Source organism: Peromyscus maniculatus, chromosome 1, assembly GCF_049852395.1.
Source record: "Peromyscus maniculatus bairdii isolate BWxNUB_F1_BW_parent chromosome 1, HU_Pman_BW_mat_3.1, whole genome shotgun sequence".
NCBI classification, from domain to species: domain Eukaryota; kingdom Metazoa; phylum Chordata; class Mammalia; order Rodentia; family Cricetidae; genus Peromyscus; species Peromyscus maniculatus.
Window position 1 is genome coordinate 74,097,387 of NC_134852.1, and position 20,885 is coordinate 74,118,271.

Sequence of the window (20,885 nt, forward strand, 5' to 3'; positions counted from 1 at the left end):
TTATGTGGTATACCCATAATATGATTTATATTATAATAAACAAAAAACTGTTTCATTTTAATAGAGACATATGATGGAGCATTGTCAGTTTTAATTTGTGCAGGTATACCCATGATGGCCGTAACTTCTAGCAAATGAGTGATTATAGAATCAGCTTTTTCAGAACTCAAAGCAGTTGCCCATTAAAATCCTGAATAAGTATTGATGGTATGGTGTACATATTTCAATTTTCCAAATTCTGCAAAGTGAAACATGTCCATCTGCCAGATTTCATTCCTCTGAGTACCCTTTGGGTTACATTCTGCTGGTAATGGCATTTGATTGTAGAAGGAACAAGTAGGACATTTCTTTACTATTTCTTTGCCTTGTTGACAGGTTATGGAAAAATCCTTTTCTAAACGTTTACTATTGACATGATGTTTTTTATGAAATTCTGAGGCCTCCAGCACATTTCCTATCATTAATTTATCAGTCTCATCATTGCCTTGTGCTAGAGGGCCTGGCAGACAAGTATGGGATCAGATGTGAGTTATATGTAAAGGATGACTCCTTTTCCTGATTGTATCTTGTAATTGAATAAATAGTGAAGTTAATTCTGAAGCATCAGGAATAAATTCTGCAGTCTCAATATGTAATACCACTCTTTCAGCATACTGAGAGTCAGTTACTACGTTGAGAGTTTCTGAAAAATCCATTAATACCAACAGAATAGCATACAATTCTGATTTTTTGAACTGAATTATAAGGACTTTGAACCACTTTACTTAAAATTTCTGATTTGTAACCTGCCTTTCCTTGTTTGTTGGCATCTGTATAAATTGTACGAACTGAAGATATGGGGTTTTCTTTTCTGCACAATTCGAGGCAAGATCCAATCAGCTCTCTTTATAAGATCAATTCAATTGCTTTTGGGATATTTGCTGTTAATTTCTCCTAAAAAAAAATTACTGCAAGCTTTTTGCCAAGGTTCACTTTCTATCCATAACTTTTCAATGTCCTCCTTAGTTAAAGGTACAACAATTTCTTCTGGATCTATTCCTGCTAATTGACAAAGTCTCAATTTTCCTTTCCAAATCAAGTCAGAGATTTTTTCCATATAAGCTTTTAATTTTTTATTTGGTTTATTTGGTAAAAATATCCATTCCAATATAATATCTTCCCTCTGCATTAATGTTCCTGTTGGAGAATGCCTAGAAGGTAAAATAACCAAAATGCAATCCAGCTTTGGATCAATATGATCCACATGTTCTTCATGTACTTTCTTTTCTACCAAGGCCAATTCTTTCTCAGATTCAGGTGATAATTATCTTGGACTATTTAAGTCCTTGTCACATTCTAAGGTTTTGAACAAATTATTTAGTTCATCCCCAGCAATAGTTCTTAGATGAGAAATGTCTCCAAATAATCTTTGAAAGTCATTAAGAGTCTGTAGTCAATCTCTCCTAATTTGCACCTCTAATTTTTTGTAGCTCTATTTTATATCCTAAATAATTAATAGAATCTCCTCTTTGTATATTTTCAGGAGCAATTTGTAATCCCCCAACAAGGCAAAATTTTCTTTATTTCTTCAAACATTCTTTCTAAAGTATCTGCATTTGAGTCAGCTAATAAAATATCATCCATATAATGATAAATTATAGATTTAGGCAATTTTTTACATACCACTTCCAATGGCTGTTGTACAAAATATTGGCAGAGTTGGGCTATTCAACATTCCCTGTGGGAGAACCCTCCATTGAAATCTTTTAACCAGTTGAGAATTATTTGAAGTAGGCAATGTGAAAGCAAATCTTTGTCTTTTTCTTGTAAGGGTATTGAAAAGGAACAGTCTTTTAAATCAATAACTATGAGAGGCCATCCTTTTGGTAACAGAGTAGGGAATGGAATTCCATATTGTAGAGAGCCCATTGGCTGAATTACTTTGTTAATTGTGCTAAGGTCTGTTACCATTCTCCATTTACCAGATTTCTTTTTAATAACAAATACAGGAGAATTCCAAGGGCTGGTTGATTCTTCAATATGCTGAGCATTTAACTGTTCTTCTACCAGCTCTTCTAAAGCCTGGAGTTTCTCTGTTGTTAAAGGCCATTGCTGAACCCATACAGGCTTGTCTGTTGACCATTTTAAAGGTAGAGCTGTTGGTGTCTTTGGAAGATTATCAGTTGTTGTGCCCTGTTCTTGTATGACATGGATGGCTGGTGAGCACTCATTCGAATAATATCTTCTAATATTTCTCTCAGAAACATGTACTAGTTTATGATTTGTTTCTGAGATTGGAGGGATATTAATCTGAGTATTCCATTGTTGTAACAAATCTTGACCCCACAGGTTCATAGCTATGCTAGCCATATATGGCTTTAATTTTCCTTTCTGTCCTTCTGGACCTAAACATTCGAGCCATCTTGCACTCTGTTTCACTTGAGATAATGTCCCAATTCCTAACAGTTGAACGTTTACCTCCTGAAGAGGCCAAGTTGGATGCCAAAATTCTGGTGCAATTATGGTAATGTCTGCACCTGTGTCTACCAGACCAGACAACAAAACACCATTTATTTTTATTGTTAGTTTTGGTCTTTGTTCATTAATAGAAGTTTGCCAAAAATTTTCTTTATGTTTTTTCCTGAATTTCTTATTCTCTCTGTTTTATCATCCCAACCTACATGATTTATTCCAATAGACATTTGGTTATTTAGTTGCTTTGAATAGGGTTTTCCTCTACAACTGCAGGAAAGGTTTGAACTGGATTTACTGTGGGGCCTGCCTGAGGCCCCTCTGAGAGTTTGCCGAAGTCTGAGTCAAAAGATTACCTTGTCTATCCCTTGTTGATCTATATTCGTTTGTCCAGTGTTTTCCCTTACCACACCTTCCGCATACTCCAGAAGGAAGGGGCATTCTGTTGCCAGTGTTTCTTGAAAAAACTATATCTAGGAATGACCTGTTTACAGTCCCTTTTCAGATGTCCTTGCTTTCCACATTTAAAACATCTAACATTTCTCAAATTTTTGAAATTTGAAATTGCTTCTCCTACCCACATATCATCATGGTCATAAGCTTCAACATTAACCATATCTCTAATCCATTCTTCCAAAGGTGCAGATCTTGCCTTTAACGGCCTGATTATTCTTTTGCATGCTGCATTTACATTCTCAAAGGCCAAAGATTCAATTATTATCTGACTAGCCTCTGAATTTGGGACCATTCTTTGTACTGCTGGAGTCAATCTTTGTAAGAAATCTGTGAAAGATTCTTTGGGGCCCTGTATAACCTTTATAAATGACTCAGTATTTTTTTCCTGATTCCTCAACTCTGTCCCATGCATTCAAGGCTGCCGTTCGACATAGAACTAGGGTTTGAACATCATATAAACATTGTGTTTGTATTGAAGCATATTGCCCTTCTCCAATAAGCTGATCCTGGCAGACTTGTATTCCTTTATCCCTCCATTGTTTTTCTATGTTTTTAGCCTCGTTATTGAACCACATTTTCCACTGGAGATTTTGTCGGGGTTCAAGAACAGCCTGTGCCAGATCCTGCCAGTCCTTTGGTAGAATCCCATTACAAGTTGACCAGGTGTTTAACATTTGCTTTACATATGGGGAGTGCATGCCATAAGATGCTATTGCCTCCTTAAATCTTCATAAATCTAACATTTCAATTGGAATCCAAGTATTTTGTTCATTCTCTTTACCAGGTAGCTGCTGTATGGCTACCAGATAAATTAAGGGTGATTATGTGAAAACAGGCTTTCTTTCTGTAACCTTATGATCTAATTTTGAAACAACTTCACTGTTAATTTCTTCTGCCTGAATTTGAATTTCTCTATAATTCATTTTTACAGGTTTAACAGATTTTTCTAAGACTGTTATCCTGGCACATAAATTGACTATCTTTTTTAGATAGTAAAATGAGGATAAGAAAAGTAATAAACTGAATAATTCGATCAATATTAATCTTCTCATATAGTTGTTCCATAGTCAGAGTGCCTAAAATTTGAAACAAAGCCCAATTTTCTTCCAATGTACACATAAAGCCCATTTTTTAATGTAGAAAAAATTATCTTTTAAATAGATATGTTAATTGACTTACCAAGTCTGCATAGAACAGTAGAAATCCGAGGGAATTTCAAAACAGCCACCTGATGTTTGAGGTATGAATCCAGAGAGAGAGAGAGAGAGAGAGAGAGAGAGAGAGAGAGAGAGAGCAAGAAAGTGTAGCTTCTTGAGCCAAGTCAAGGCTTAACTTTACAGGCAGGGGCCCTGTTTGGCAGGGCAGGCCTGAGTTGTTTGTAGCACCATCTTTAAGCAAGTAGCAAAAGCTGCGGGGCAGTCAAACCTGGGCCCGAGCTAGGGAGCCGGGCCACCCAGGCCAGAAACTGGACCTGCCGCCAAGCCAAGCCAAACGGTTTTTTAATGGATTCTTCTTACATTGGGCGCCAAATGTAGATGATGTTGATGTAACCAACCATCTTATTAAATAAGAAACACAGAATCAATGCAAAGAAGAAAGCCACGATGTCAGAGCTGAGAGCTAAAACCTTACCCTTCCTCCTGCGGTGGTAATACCTCTCCGAACCAGAGCTACTTCCTGTGTGTCTTTTTTTTTTTTTTTTTGGTTTTTCGAGACAGGGTTTTTCTGTGTGGCTTTGCACCTTTCCTGGATCTCACTTGGTAGCCCAGGCTGGCCTCGAACTCACAGAGATCCACCTGTCTCTGCCTCCCAAGTGCTGGGATTAAAGGCATGTGCCACCACTGCCCGGCTGTGTCTGTCTTTTTTGGTGTTTCTGTTCTGCCTTCTCATTGGTTGTAAACCCAACCACATGACCACCTCATCACGGCCTGTCTGTATAGACCTCTGGGTTTTCTATGATTGGTATTGAGATTAAAGGCATGTGTATCCAATACTGGCTGTATCCCTGAACACACAGATACTTACCTAGCTCTGACTAACAAGTGCTGGGATTACAAGCATATGCCACCACTGCCCTACTTTCCTATGGCTTGCTAATAGCTCTGACCCCTGGGCAACTTTATTTATTAACATCAAATAACATTTTAATACAAAAAATCATCATACAAAGGTTTCATTCATAAGAAGAAAAGGTATTCCTAACGATCCTCCATGTTTTACTGACTGTTGTTACATATTAGAGTTAAGATCCAGTTTTGTGGAGTAGGGGTTTTTGAAATATGACCTGAGAAGTCTCTGGATTTTCTTGATGTCTGTTGTTATGTCCCCCTTTTCAATTCTGATTTTGCTGATTTGGATTCTCTCTCTCTGTCTTTTGGTTAGTTTGGATAAGGGGTTGTCTATCTTGTTGATTTTCTCAAAGAACCAACTCTGTTTCCTTAATTTTTTGCATTATTCTCTTTGTTTCTATTTTATTGATTTCAACTCTCATTTTGATAATTTCCTGGCATCTATTCTTCCTGGGAGACTTTGCTTCTTCTTGTTCTGGAGATTTCAGGTGTGCTGTTAAGTCACTAGTGTGAGATTTCTCCAACTTCTTTATGTGGGCATTTAGTGCTATGAATTTCCCTCTTAGCACTGCTTTCATAGTGTCCCATAAGTTTGGGTATGTGGTGTCTTCATTTTCGTTGATCTTTAGAAAGTCTTTAATTTCTTCCTTTATTTCTTCCTTAACCCATTGGTGATTCAGTTGAGCATTATTCAGTTTCCATGAGATTGTAGGTTTTCTGTAGTTTTTGTTGTTGTTGAAATCTAACTTTAAACCATGGTGGTCTGATAGAACACAGGAGGTTATTCCAATTGTTTTGTATCTGTTGAGATTTGCTTTGTGGCCAAGTATGTGGTCGATTTTAGAGAAGGTTCCATGGGGTTCTGAGAAGAAGGTATATTCTTTTTTGTTAGGATGGAATGTTCTGTAAATATCTATTGGGTCCATTTGGGTCATGACATCAGTTAAATCCTTTATTTCTCTGTTAAGTTTCAATTTGGGAGATTTGTCCAGTGGTGAAAGTGGGGTGGTGAAATCTCCCACTATTAATGTGTGGGGTTTTATATGTGGTTTAAGCTTTAGTAATGTTTCTTTTACATATGTGGGTGCCCTTGTGTTTGGGGCATAAATGTTCAGAATTGAAACTTCATTTTGGTGGATCTTTTCTGTGATGAGTATGTAATGCCCTTCTTGATCTCTTTTGATTGATTTTAGTTTGAAGTTTATTTTGTTGGATATCAGGATGGCCACACCTGCTTGTTTCTTAAGACCTTTTGATTGGAAAGTCTTTTCCCAGCCTTTTATTCTTAGGTAGTGTCTGTCTTTGAATTTGAGATGTGTTTCTTGTATTCAGCAGAAAGATGAGTCCTGATTTTGTATCCATTCTGTAAGCCTATGTCTTTTTATAGGTGAATTACGTCCATTGACATTAAGGGATATCAAAGACCAGTGATTGTTCATCCCTGTTATTTTTGGGGGTAGTATTGTGTACTTCTCTTCTTTGGGGTTTACTGCTGTGGTTTTATCTATTGCCTGTGTTTTTGAGGGTGTATCTGACTTCCTTAGCTTGGAATTTTCCTTCAAGTGCTTTCTGTAGGGCTGGGAAGAGATCCTCTCTTCCATCTCTTGCATTCTGTTGGTTATACTTGCATCTCAAGTTCCTGACAAGTATTGTTTAAATCTGGCTTTGTCTTGGAATGTCTTGTTCATTCTGTCTATGATGATTGAAAGTTTTGCTGGGTATATTAGTCTGGGCTGACATCCATGGTCTCTTAGTGTCTGCATTACATCTGTGCAGGTCCTTCTGGCTTTCAAAGTCTCCATTGAGAAATCGGGTGTTATTCTGATGGGTTTGCCTTTATAAGTCACTTGGCCTTTTTCCTTTGCTGCTCTTAATATTCTTTCTTTATTCTGTACATTTAGTTGCTTAATTATTATGTGTCGAGGGGACTTTTTTGGGGGTCTAGTCTGTTTGGTGTTCTATAGGCTTCTTGTATCTTCATAGGCATTTCTATCTTTAAGCTGGGAAAGTTTTCTTCTATGATTTTGTTGAATATATTTTCTGTGCCTTTGAGTTGGTATTCTTCACCTTCTTCTATCCCTATAATTTGTAGGTTTGGTCTTTTCATGGTGTCCCAAATTTCTTGGACATTTTGGGTCATGACTTTGTTGGCTGTAGTGTTTTCTTTGATGAATCTATTTCTTCTACTGTATCTTCAATGCCAGAGATCCTCTCTTCCATCTCTTGCATTCTGTTGATTATACTTGCATCTCAAGTTCCCGATCATTTATTCAGATTTTCTATTTCCAACATTCCCTCTGTTTGTGTCTTCTTCATTTTTTCTATTTCCCTTTTCAGGTCTTGGACTGTTTCCTTTATTTTTTCATTGCTTTTTCATGATTTCCTTTCAGTACTTTATTGTTTTCTTCCAGGACTTTATTGTTTTCTTCTCATTTGTTTGCCCTTTCCTCTAGTTGTTTATAGCGTTCTTCCCATTTTTTTGGTCTTTTCCCCTACACAAGCCTGTACTTTCTTCATGATGTTATTCATAAGGCTGTTTTCTTCTGCTTCTTCCAATTTTTGATGTTCAGGTCTAGATGTTGGAGGCAGGCTAGGTTCTGGTGATGCTGTATTGCTCTTCATTTTGTTGTTCCTTGATGTCTGCCCATCTCCTTGTGGTTCGTTCTTGGTCTTATCAGTGCACTTAGTTCAGACAGAGTTGACAGATTCAGGAAGTCTCTCTCTCTTGTCCAGATCCGAGCTCTCTTGTCCACATGGAAACTCTGGGGCACGATGGAAGTTCTTATCTAGATGGGAAGTCCAGGGCAGGATGGGAGCTTTTGGAAGAAAGTGGGGGTAATGAAGGGCAAGGTTTGAGGGAAAGAGAGCTTAGGGGAGCGGGAGATCCCTGCTGGATCAAAAAACAGAGAGGGAGAACAAGGAATAAGAGCCCATGATAAATGAAGAGCTTTTTAACATCAGCCATTGAAATGCAGTGTATGGAGTGTGTCTGGCCAATTTTCAGTCTTGCTTTGTTCCAGTTTTCCTCACTATGCTCCCTTCCCTACATTTTAAAATGGTAATGTATATCCTCTGCTGTTATATGCTGGAAGTGTGTGATCTGGTTGTTTTATTGTGATTTTATAGGGAATTACATTTAAGAGACTTTATGAATCTCAGAAAAGCCTTTAAACTTTGGACTTTAATACATTGTTGAGACTATGATAGACAATGGGGACTTTTAAGTTAGACTATATTCATTTTGCATTATGATATTTTACATATAGGGGCTGGGGAGTGGAATGTGGTAGTTTGAATGTAACTGACCCCCATGATCTCATAGGGAGTGACACTATTAGGAGGTGTGGTTTAGTTGCGGTGGGTATGACCTTATTAGAGGAAATGTGTCACTATGGGGGTGGGCTTTGAGGTTTCCTATGCTCAGGATACCACCAAGTGTCTCAGTCAACTTCCTGTTGCCTTCATGATATAGTCCTCCCAGCTACTCCTCCAGCACCATGTCTGCCTGCTCCATGCCATGATGATAATGGAGTGAACCTCTGAAAGTATAAGTGAGCTCCCTCAATTAAATGTTGTCCTTCTAAGAGTTGCTATGCACATGGTCATGGTGTCTCTTCACAGCAATAGAAACCCTAACTAAGGAAAGTGTGCATGAGTGTGAGGTCTAAAGTTCCATGGTGTAGTGGGTAGCCATTCCAGCTTGGATCTGGAAGCTCCAACCCCCAATGAGACTCTGGCAACTGTCACGCCTACGAGGCGGGGCAAGGGGAGGTGCTGGAAACCTGAGAGCTGGATGGGCAAGCGCTCGCTCTGGGCGCGCTCTCTGCGCCTGGACCCTGGATGGTGGAGATTGATTTTGCAGAGCTCCAGAGAACACCGCTGGATTGCTATACGCCTTCCCCAGACCCCTGCGACCTATCCATTCCTTCATTTGTAAGTCATCCACTAAATAAATCTTCCTTTTAACTACGTGGAGTGGCCTTTATAATTTTCCCCAGTACCATGGACATGCTATGATGCTGGAGATACCAGGAATGTGGGATGTGTGTAAGGACTCTCACATTTAAAAAGTGGAATGAGCATAAGAGAGAGGCCAGGTGGACTGAAGGAGTTAAGGCCTAGAAGGGTCTGCCTATGTCCTTTGGAGTTCATTTCTTATAATACATTCCCTACTTTCTTGCCCAGGAGCTGCAAGCTTTACTATTTTTTTCACTTGTATTTGATCTTGCTCTTTTTAAGATTTTCTGTACCATTACCTACACTTTCCTTTTAGAATGTTGGTCTTCAATTTGTGATATTGTATAGTTTAAAGACTCAATATTCATTTTGATTTTCCAAAGGATTAAAGCTTTGAGACTCAGAAGAGCCTTTGAACTTCTGACCTTTGTACATTGCTTGAATTGTGGATCATATGGGGACACTCCAAGTTGCACTAATTGTAGTTTACATTATGAGAAATTCATGAGCCTTATGTATGGAATATTCTCATTTATTTGTGAACTTTCTTCCAGAGAGCCATCCAATAAATTCTTTTCCCCAAAATAGAGGTGCAATATTTGAAAACTGATGGGATCTTTAAAAGTTAATGAATGAGTAGATCACTAGAGCCACCCCTTTGAGGGATTATTCTCAATCTTTAGTTTCAGAACTGCTCAGCTTATAGGTCAAACATAACAGGAACATCTGCTACCTCACTTTCTAGCCAACTTCCACTGATTTACTACATCATGCCTTCTTCATTCACATGAAGTTAAACTCTCTAAAATGATGTGCCAAAACCATGCTTTGTTTGTCAAATGGTATTTGTCACACGACTTAGAGAACTAATTCAGTATCATAGAACAGAGAATATTTCATAGTAAATTTCCTCTTTTCCTCCTGTCCTTGTCACCAATGAAAGAATGAATTCTACTGAGCAAATATTGTTCAAAATGTTCTCATCAGGGCTTGGTTCTAAGGCTTAATGTATTTTTAAAACAAATATTGACATATAATATACATTTTTTTTCACTTACAAGACTGTTTTTGAAACAGAAAATTCCTGCATTTATATTTATTTCAGACTATAAATAATGACCTAGAAAAGTGTTCTAATGCAGTAGTTTAACTAAAGAAGTTCTTCAACCTTGATGGAGAGGGAAGGAGCTTGTTCCTATCTCAACTTGGTATGTCATGCTTTGTTGACTCCCATGGGAGGCCTTACTCTTTTCTGAGGAGTGGATTGGGAGTAGAAAGGAGGATGGAGAAGGAACAGATTGAAAGAGGAAGAAGGGGGTGGGAATTGTGGTTGGTGTGTAAAATAAATAAAAATTTTAATGAAAAATAAACCAAGGTAACAAGAGGGACCAATAATTGCTGATTGCCATTCATAGGGCACTCATTCAGTCAACAGAAAATGCTTCAGTCGGTTTTATTTTACCCAGGATCACTGTAATAGCAGTAGAAAAAGACACTGCAAAAACAATCAGGATAGTTACTATATGTAAAAGGAACGAGTGCCAGAAAGGGTATGAGAAATTGTAACCTTTGTGCTGCATTGTTGATAGGGATGGAGAGTGATGCAGGAGCTGTGGGGTGCCTCCTCACAAAGCTAGATGGGGAATTACCATATGATTTTTTTCATACACATTTATATTTAGTTCATATCTATATTTATTTCCCAAAAAATTTCATGCCAGACCTCAGATACTCATGTACCTCTGAGAAAACACACCTCGGCATTACTCACTGTAGTTGAAAGCAACCGAGAAGAAATCCATTTATGGGTAAATGAATAAACAATGCATAAACTAAAAAAACTAAAGCAGTGCTTATTTACATAAAGAAGGTATGAATGAACCATCAATGAACCATCATCAAATACTGTATAGCTGCATTAGTAACTAGAAGAGCTAAAGGGAATTATAGAACTAAAGTGGACTCAAACAACTTTGAATTGATAACTCAAATAAATTTACTCAATAACTTTATACTCTCAAAAATTATGTCTTTTAAAATATTCATATTACAAAGCACATAAACAAGCTGGGTGGTGGTGGTGCATGCCTTTAATCCCAGCACTCAGGAGGCAGAGGCAGGCGGATCTCTGTGAGTTCGAGGCCAGCGTGGTCTACAGAGTGAGTTCCAGGAAAGGCACAAAGCTACACAGAGAAACCCTGTCTCAAAAAAACAAAAAACAAAACAAAACAAAACAAAAACAAAAACAAAGCACATAAACATATATACATATGAACATATATACATATATACACATATACATATATACATAAACTATTTACATTAAGGGAAGGGAGATAAATATAAAATAAACACTGAAGATAACATAATATATTAACATAATATAACATTATCTAATAAAACAAGATAAACATATGGAAATAAACACTGAAGATAATAGAATAATATAATATACTACAACATAATAAAACAAAATAAACAGGTGAAAATAACACTGAAGATTATGTAATATACTATTATAATATTCTAAAGCATAAAATAAAAATGTGCTTTTTCTTGAAGCAATTATTGGAGAAGGGGAAGATTTTCTCCTGAATTGTCTTGTTGTAGACTCGGAAAAGTTGTCAGGCAATTGTTGCAGGCTTTTCCAAGTTCTAGGATGAGAATAATTCATTTCAAATGCACAATGCTCTCTCCTGATTTATAAACTATGTGGTGAAATGAGCTACTTAGAGCACTCATAAAATGTATTTCTAGAACATGTGTGCCAATAGAGATGTTTTGTAATGTTCACCTTTCATTCATCATGAACATTCCATTTAATAATTACCTATTTTTGTCAGGTTCATGACAGGTCTATCTGCACCATGATGTCTGTGAACCTTAATGCTAACACCTAACTCTAGCCTTAAATCTACTCTATATAACCTGAAACCTAGTCATAAAACTCAACCTAGCCTTAAACTCTACATTGGATCTTAACTCTTTTTTTTAACCATTTTATAAAAGTTGTTTATTTTTATTTACTTTTTTCCTTTTATTTTATTTTACAATACCATTCAGTTCTACATATCAGCCACGGATTCCCTTGTTCTCCCCCCTCCTGCTCCCCTCCCCTTCCCCCCAGTCTATCCCCCATTCCCACCTTCTCCAGGGCAAAGCCTCCCCTGAGGACTGAGATGGACCTGGTAGACTCAGTCCAGGCAGGTCCAGTCCCCTCCTCCCAGATTGAGCCAAGCGTCCCTGCATAAGCCCCAGGTTTTAAACAGCTAACTCATGCAATGAGCACAGGACCTGGTACCACTGCCTAGATGCCTCCCAAACAGATCAAGCAAATCAACTGTCTCACCTATTTAGAGGGCCTGATCCATTTGGGGGCCCCTCAGCCTTTGGTTCATAGTTCATAAGTTTCCATTCCTTTGGCTATTTGTCCCTGTGCTTTATCCAACCTTGGTTTCAACAATTCTCGCTCATATAAATCCTCCTCTTCCTCGCTAATAAGACTCCCGGCGCTCCACCCGGGGCCTAGGCGTGGATCTCTGCATCCAGATTCCTCAGTCATTGGATGGGGTTTCTGGCACGACTATTAGGGTGTTTGGCCATCCCATCACCAGAGTAGGTCAGTTCTGGCTATCTCTCGACCATTGCCAGCAGTCTATTGTGGGGGTATCCTTGTGGATTTCTGTGGACCTCTCTAGCACCCTGCTTCTTCCTATTCTCATGTGGTCTTCATTTACCATAGTCTCTTATTCTTTGTTCTCCCCCTCTGTTCTTGATCCAGCTGGGATCTCCTGCTCCCCCAAACTCTCTTTCCCTCAACACTTGCCCTTCATTACCCACCCCCTCACATCCAGTTTGCTCATGTAGATCTCATCCATTTCTCTGTCATTGGGTGATCCCTGAGTCTTTCCCGGGGTCCTGCTCTCTAGGTAGCCTCCCTAGAGTTGTGAGTAGCAGTCCAGTCATCCTTGTTCCACATCTAGTATCCTCCTATGAGTGAGTATATACCATGTTTGTCTTTCTGAGTCTGGGTTACCTCACTCAGGATGATTTTTTCTTGATATATCCATTTGCCTGCAAACCTCATGATGTCATTACCACATGTATATGTACCACATTTTCTTTATCCATTCTTCAGTTGAAGGGCATTTAGGTTGTTTCCAGGTTCTGGCTATTACAAACAATGCTGCTATGAACATAGCTGAGCAAGTGCCCTTGTGGTATGATTGAGCACTCCTTGGGTATATGCCCAAGAGTGGTATAGCTGGATCTTGGGGAAGATTGATTCCCAATTTTCTAAGAAAGTACCATATTGATTTTCAAAGTGGCTGTACAAGCTTGCATTCCCACCAGCAGTGGAGGAGAGTTCCCCTAGCTTCACATCCTTTCCAGCATAAGCTGTCTTCAGTGTTTTTGATCTTAGTCATTCTGACAGGTGTAAGGTGGTATCTCAGAGTTGTTTTGATTTGCATTTCCCTGATGATTAGGGATGTTGAGCAATTCCTTCAATGTCTTTCAGCCATTTGAGCTTCCTCTGTTGAGAATTTTCTTTTTAGTTCTATAGCCCATTTCTTAATTGGACTGTTGGGCATTTTGATGTCTAATTTCTTGAGTTCTTTATATATTCTGGATATCAGTTCTCTGTCAGATGTGGGGTTGGTGAAGACCTTTTTCCCATCCTGTAGGCTGTTGCTTTGTCTTGTTCGCCATGTCCTTTGTTCTACAAAAGCTTCTCAGTTTCAAGAAGTCCCATTGATTGATTGTTTCTCTCAGTGTCTGTGCTACTGGTGTTATATTTAGGAAGTGATCTCCTATGCCGATGCATTCAAAACTACTTCCTAATGAAGACCACATGGGAATAGGAAAAAGCAAAGTGCTAGAGAGGTCCCCAGAAATCCACAAAGATACCTCCACAATAGACTACTGGAGATGGTTAAGAGAAAGCCCAAACTGACCTATTCTGGTGATAGGCTGGCCAAACACCCTAACTGTCATGCTAGAAATCTCATCCAATGACTGAGGGAAGCAGATGCAAAGATCCACGGCCAGGCCCCAGGTGGAGCTCCAGGAGTGCAATTGGTGAGAAATAGGAGGGATTTTATGAATAAGAATTGTTGAGACCAATATTGGAAAAAGCATAGGGACAAATAGCCAAACTAGTGGAAACACATGAACTATGAGCCAATAGCTGAGGAGCCCCCAACTGGATCAGGCCCTCTAGATAAGTGAGACAGTTGACTAGCTTGAACTGTTTGGGAGGCACCCAGGCAGTGGGACCAGGACCTGTCCTTAGTGCATGAGCTGGCTGTTTGGAATCTGGGGCTTATGCAAAGATACTTTGCTCAGCCTGGGAGGAGGGGACTGGACCTGCCTGGACTGAATCTACCAGGCTGAACTGAATCCCAAGGGGAGTCTTTGCCCTGGAGGAGATGAGAATGGGAGGCAGGGGGGACTGGGGGGAAGGCAGACGTGGGAAGGGGGGAGGACAGGGGAATCCGTGGCTAATATATAAAATTAAATTAAATTATAAAATTAAAGAAAAAGCTCTTCAGATGTCCAACTCTGTTCAGCTTTGGTGGGTGCAACACATTTCTTTCTTTTGAGTTCCACTCCCCATTAGCAGCCCTCCTCTGCAGGTATCCCATGACACTGGCATCTCTAACATTGGCCTCTCCTAGGAAATTCAGGCTTCAACTTCCCAGCTTTACACAATGGCCCCTCTACTAGGCTTTCATTCAGAGACATCCTGACTCATGCCTGGCCCCTTAAGGCATGGAGGCAAATTACACAATCCATTTCTTCTATCCTTAACTCTAAAGCCAGAACCATATGGCCAAATCTTCAGAGTTCTACTGCTTACTGGGGCTGGAACATGACGCACTTGTTCAATTTAAATCTTTTACAGCTTTCTGTCCTTCACTTCCTAAGCTTGCCTCTCCTGAAACTGGATCTCTAGACCAGGCTGGCCTAAAACTCAGAGATCAACCAGCCTTTGCATTCCCAGTGCTGGGAATAAAAGTGTACCACACCCCTCCTGGCTATAAGCTTTTCTTTATTTCCTTTTCACAAATTGGAAACTTACCCTAGGTGGGATCTTGTCATGATATCAATACTCCCTTGATTTCTTTTCTGAATCTGTTTGTATCCTTGAGCATAGGACTTAGATCCCTTCTACTTTTTGGTGACCCTTTTCTCCTTAAATGGTATATTTTGTAATTTACTCAGCTCAGCTTGCTACTTTCCATTATAAATCTTCATTAACGCTACCACTAACAGACACATGACAGAGTCTTAACTAGGCTGTTTTGAGATTTCCTCTGCCAACGGAATTCAAAATTCTTCACTTTAATTTCAGGCAAACTTTTCAAACAAGGGCAAAAAGCAGTCACTTTCTTCACCAAAACATCACAAGAATGATCTCTAGGCAACATATTAAAATTCCTCTCTTCTGAAAATGCTTGAGCAAGTTCCTCCCCCTTACCCCATTTCATCAAATCACATTCAACGCTAAGGTTTTCCATGCTCCTACTAGTATGGCCCATTAAGCAGCAATAAAAGCTTTCAATTGCTTTTCTAATACACAGTCCCAAGATCCATATTCCTTTAAACAAAAACATTGTCAGGCCCATCACAGCAATGCACCACTCATGGTACCAAATTCTGTCTTAGTTAGGGTTACTATTACTGTGAAGAGACACCAAGACCACAGCAACTCTTACAAGGAAAACTTTTTTTTCTCATTTCAATTTTTTTTCTTTATTAAGAAATTTTCTACTCACTCCACATACCATCCACAGATCCCCTCTCCTCCTCACCCACCCCCAGCCCTCTCCCAAGCCACCCAGAATCCCCACACCCCCCAAATTGAGGTCTCCTATGGGGGCCAGCAAAGCCCAGCACACTGATCCTAGGCAGGTCCAAGCTCCTTCCCACTGCACAAAGGCTGTGCAAGGCATCACACCACAGTCACTGGATTCCCAGAAGCCTACCCATAGACCAGATACAGATCCCAATCCCCCTGCCTGGGTGCCCCCCAAACAGTTCAAGCCAAACAACTGTCTTACAAGGAAAACATTTACATGAAGGAACTCACAGATTCAGAGGTTCATTTCATTATCATCATGGTAGAGAGAAAGGTCAATTGCAGGCAGACATGGTTCTTGCTGAGTAGCTTAGAGTACTATATATTGCAGGCAACAGGAAGTTAATTGAGACATTTGGCTTTATCCTCAGCATTGGAAACTTCAAAGCCATAGCGACACACTTCCTCCAATAAGGCCATACTTCACTCCAAAAAATGCCTCACCTCCTAATAGTTCCACTCCCTATGAGATTATGGGGCCAATTTACATTCAAACTACCACAATAGCCTACTCTGGGCTGCCAGTATGAAACCTATTACATATTACCTAAACAACATGGTTTTCCTCAAAATCTTAATAGAAGTTTTCATGTCTCTATAACTCCTGCTATCCTAGTTAGCTAAAGCTGTCAACTTGACACAGCATAAAACTGTATGAGTCTCACCTAATTATTAAGATCAAGTTAGTCTGTGCCCATGACTGTGAGGGATTGAGTTGATGGATCATTGATTTGAGGAAGCTGTAGCACACTGTTGGAGGGGTGGCATCATCCCTAGAGAATTGGTCCTGGTTGTGTAAGAAAGCTACATGATCAAGACAGAGTGAGAGTTAGCAAGCCACATATTCTTCTCTAGTTTGCAATTGAGTTCTTGCCATATATGTCCTCAGTTTTGATTAATAACATGGAAGTGTGCGTGGAATCCAAATAGACACTCTCCTCTTCAGGGGTCAAAGTGTGTTATCACAACAACAGGAATGGAGCTAGATCACTGGCTTTTTGTTTGTTTGAAAACTATAGCCAGCAAGACCAGTTCTGCTGCCAACTTGAGCAGTGACTGGGATTTTAGACAACAACTGTAGTGGTGTCTCAGTGCTGGGGTTGGTGAGAATCCAGAAAAAGACTTCTACATGCTCCCTGTTCTAATATAGTTCACAAAAATATAATATATCATGTCTCAACCATAATTTTCTTTTCTATAAAATGAAGCACATACTTGTGACCCAGTGACACAGTCATTCAAATAAAATAATACATGACAGAGGAATGTACACAATGCTTTATTAAACTAAGGTTTTATTTTTACTTTAAATTTCTCTAATAACTTGCACTATTCAAAATGTTATTTTATATAATCTAAATTAAGATTTTACATCATTAAGAACATGACTATGATACAGTGCATTTAAAGTAGAATTATACTGTATTCATTAACATCACTGCAAAGAAAGGAAACCCAGATATCACAATGAATGCAGAATTCCATCCCTTGTAATACTTCTAATAACTTAAGCTATTTGGATCAATGTCTGTGAATTGTCTTAGGATAAAACACAAATATCTACACTCTTCAAAATCCACGAGCTGAAACTGTAAAACGTGACTGCCAAAATTCTAAAAACAGAAAAATTCATAAATCCTCATGGAAAGCAATATTCTTAAAGGATGGGGATAACAGTTTTTCTTTTTAAATGCTGATTACTCTATTCATTCTGAAGGTGACCCTAGAGTGTACTCCTTGTAATGGGGGATATAGAGCCTGAGCTATTCATCTTCTGTAACCACACAAGGCTTCCAGTCAGTTGGGTCTGAGACACTAACCCAGCCACTAAACAATCGACCTACAACCTGTCCTACTTGTATGATGTTCTGGTATAATGATGTCTAACCAACGAAGACTCACAAAAAAATCAGTGAAATGATTTTTAATGAGGTTCTACTATGTTGAAAGAACAGTGCCCAGTTCAATGGTCATCAATCAGACTGCCACTGGAAATGGATGGGAGCAGGTGCAGAGATCCACAGCCAATCATAAAGCAAAGAGAGGGTCCACATTGGAGGTTTCTATCCAGGCCCTGCCCTTGGAGCTCAGGGAAGCCCAGGGAAGAGTAAGAGTAGGAACTGTGGAATGCAGAGGGGTTGAGGACACCAGAATAGCACAGTTGAGGAATCCATGGGGACTCACAGAGCCTGGAGCTGCATCCAGGAGCCTGTATGGGTTTGCACTAAGTCCTCTGCATATCTGATATGTTGTTGCCTTGGTCTTTCCAGGGCACTTCTCAGAGTGGGAGTTGGGGTGACTGACATTTCTACCTGCTCTGAGGACTCTTTTCCTCCTTGGGCATACCTCACCCAGCCTTGGTGTGAGGGTTTGTGGCTGGTCTTGTTGTGTTCTGTTTGTGTTATGTCCCAGGGAAGCCTGTTCTTTCCTTGGGAGAGACAGGAAGGAGGAAAGCATAAAGAAAGGAGGAGGTGAGGGGAAAACAGGGAGGAGCAGACAGAGGGGAAGCTCTTGTCTGGGTAAATTGTATCTGAGTACCATAAAAAATTAAAAAATTCTAACTGTAATTGATGTTTATTAAATAAACCATTACATATAAAAATGCTCTAATGAACCAGTTAATGTATAAAATAGTAAATAATAATCTTGGCAGTATGTACATGTTTTGAGAATATCCTTAGCTATTTTCTGTTAATGTGATTATATTAGACTATGAGTTACTTCCCATGGAATTATTCTATGCTATGAGTTATAAATATATAATGGAATTTTATTTTATCAACTAGTTAAAACATCAACAGTATCTTGGGAGTTTGTAATCAACTTTACAGAACTGAGGTTCTTTTAAAGTGGTTATTTAAATTATTCTAGACTGGAGACTTAAGTGTGTTGTCTCTTACTATTTGAGTGATTGTAAACAAATGGTTATTAATTGAATTATATTACCTCACTGCCTAAACAAGGGAAATCACTTCTGGTCCCCATATTAAATAAGTCTATGAGACATAAATAAACAAAGGAATGAATGGATAAATAAATAAATAAATAAATAAATAAATAAATAAATAAACGAATGAACGAATGAACGAATAAAGCAGAAGCTGGAGAGGCCAGCCATGAGTGCTGGGTACTCATCTTTTACATTTTTGGTTGTGAGTCAAGCCTTTAACTTCTGAGCTGTATCTTCATCTCCCCCAGCTACCACTAGGGTATGTAAAAAAAAAAGTCTATGAAGGTGATGATGGCTAAGGAAAAATTCTTACCTATCTTAGGGCTAGACTTTTTCTATGTCAGGGAAAAAATAAGGAAACACACATGCCTTCTGATGGTAAGTTTCTCTTTTACTGCATGTTAGAAAATCTCTTTCTCTCAGAATCTACATGCTACATTTCACACTGTTACATTCTCCATACAGCCAAGTTACACTCCACATGGTTATATTCTCCATAAATTCTCTTTTGCACAGTTACAACTACACATTTCTTCTCTCTACTCTCTCTCATTCCTTCACTAAATACTGCGTCATTCATTCACTCTTTACTCACTCATTCTCTCATTCATTCACTCATCGTACTCTCACACATCTTTTGTTTCTCACACTTCTCCTTCTTTCTCTCTGTCCCTAAAGCTACATCTCTTTACATACTGCTATATATTTCTCTACTCCATCACATCCCTTTACACACTACTGCATCATTCACTCACTCTTCGTTGACTCACTCTCCCCTCCCCCCAGACTTTTCTGTTCTAAACCTTTGGTCCCAGTTCTCTCTAGTTCCAGTTCTCTTCAGTTCCAATTCTCTTTCTCCACACATTGCTCTGCACAGCCCCTCTCTCTACACTGCCCTTGCTGTCTTACAGCCAAACTATGGACAATTATTAGTTACATATTCAGGGCCCTTCTCTCTCTCTCTCTCTCTCTCTCTCTCTCTCTCTCTCTCTCTCTCAATCTGCTGGATATCATCTTTGTTGTTTTATTCTTTTTCAATTCTTTTATTCATTTTACATATTAACCACAGATCCCTCTCTCGTCCCACCCCCCAAACCCCCATATTCCCTCCCCAATAAACCCCTCATGTCCTACTCTAAAAGTGTAAGTTCTCCCATGGGCGGACATCTGAGCCTGTTACATTCAGTTAAGGCAGGATCAAGCCCCTCCCTGCTGCATCAAGGGTGAGCAAAGTGTCCGACCAGAGGTAATGGGATCCAGAAAGCCAGTTCATGCACTGGAGATAGACCTAATCATATTGCCAGGGGCCCCTCAAACTTTTAACACAAGATAAGTCACATAGTTTCTCTTAGGCTAGTAATGTCACGTGACCCATGCATGTAGCTCTAAGTTGGTGAGGGATTCCAGACAGTAAACTATTGGCTGAACCTTGAGCCTGAGACTGGAACTACAAGCAAAATGAGAAAGCAATGTCTAATAAAGTTCCTTCAATACAGACCTTGAATGAGCAGCAAATAACATCTGGGAAATTAACTTCATGTATTTATCTCTAGGGCCAATCAAATACTTTTCTCCAGGGGCAATCAGTTTGCTTTGAATATGCTCTGAAGTCTAAAATTAGCTGTCTGTGTAAAAGGCTGTTTTTGTGACTGAGAATCTATGTCAGTCTGAGTAATGTAAAATATAGGCAGAAATCATCTTTCTGACCATTCACAGCTGTAAGTGTGCCCAGCAAATATAAAATACACCACCAAAGGTCTGTGGAAAGAACCCCACAGCTGTTCTTATTAAGGAGGTATAGCAGTGGTACCACAGAAAGTTATGGAGAGAAAACAGCTCGTCATTCACAGTCAGTAACCCCATGGCTTTGCCACGTGGAGGCCCCAAACAGGGAATCATGTGCCTTGTTAAACACTAGTTGTCACTGTTGTACATTCGCAAGGCCCCCAGCAAAGAAAGGAAGGAAGGAAGGAAGGAAGGAAGGAAGGAAGGAAGGAAGGAAGGAAGGAAGGAAGGAAAAAAGAAAGAAAGGAAATTATTTTTTAATTTTTCAATTGTTTTTGGACCATAAATGACTGTATCTGAAGTCACATAAAAAAAACTAAGGTTTGACTGCTGTAAGTTAATTCTTGCCAAGTCT

General features: G+C 39.3%; 1 protein-coding gene across 3 annotated transcripts in view; it reads left to right on the forward strand.

Annotated features, from left to right (window-relative positions):
• Window positions 1–20,885, forward strand: part of LOC102926814 (uncharacterized) — a 90,300-nt gene that overhangs the window by 60,154 nt on the left and 9,261 nt on the right. Inside the window, exon 23 of one of the 3 annotated variants that reach the window (XR_013042133.1) lies at window positions 10,039–10,779. The exons of the other annotated variants lie outside the window; for them this stretch is intronic. The gene's annotated coding sequence lies outside the window, so the exon portion shown is untranslated. Of the gene's footprint in view, window positions 1–10,038; window positions 10,780–20,885 lie in introns of those variants that run through there. 3 annotated transcript variants of the gene reach the window in all.